Consider the following 664-nt stretch of genomic DNA (forward strand, 5'->3'; position numbering starts at 1 on the left):
TCATAACTTCTAATATCATAAAACAATTTTGCCTGCATTTAAACTTTATGTAACTGTCATAAAACCACACAATATGCATTCTTTCATGTCTTAATTATTTTACTTGATTAGACATATATCATATTTGTTTGATTTACCCAGGCTGTTATTGATAAAAGTAGCTCAAGTCACCTTTACTGCTGTGTATAATAATCTACTTAGTGGCTTTAGCATGATGCATCTCAAGATAAAGCCTCATTTAGCTTACACTAGAGTGTTCAAAAAACATAAAGTCACAAAAAATAGGCTAAGGCTCATGGGGAGATCTAACACAGAAGCCTCAGTAAAAAGAATACTTTTTTCTTGAGTGGATCAGGGTGGCTTTCTGTCTTACTGTTAATAAATATCTACAGAACAAGGGTATACACCCAAGGCTTCTGTCATAATGGACAGTACTCCTGCTCACCCACAAGATTTGGAAGAAGAACTGGCTGAAGATTTCCCGTGGCTCTCAGTCAAGTTTCTCCCACCTAATACAACTCCTCTACTGCAACCTATGGACAAGCAGGTTATAGCTAATTTTAAGAAGCTATACACTGCAGGGGATTTAGCTCACTGGTTCCACCACTTGCCTTGAAAGCTCAGGGACCCGAGTTCGATCCCTGATACAAAAAAAAAAAAAAAA

The sequence above is a fragment of the Fukomys damarensis genome, unplaced genomic scaffold (genome assembly GCF_012274545.1).
Source record: "Fukomys damarensis isolate Sample0158 unplaced genomic scaffold, DMR_v1.0_HiC HiC_scaffold_8, whole genome shotgun sequence".
NCBI classification, from domain to species: Eukaryota; Metazoa; Chordata; class Mammalia; order Rodentia; family Bathyergidae; genus Fukomys; species Fukomys damarensis.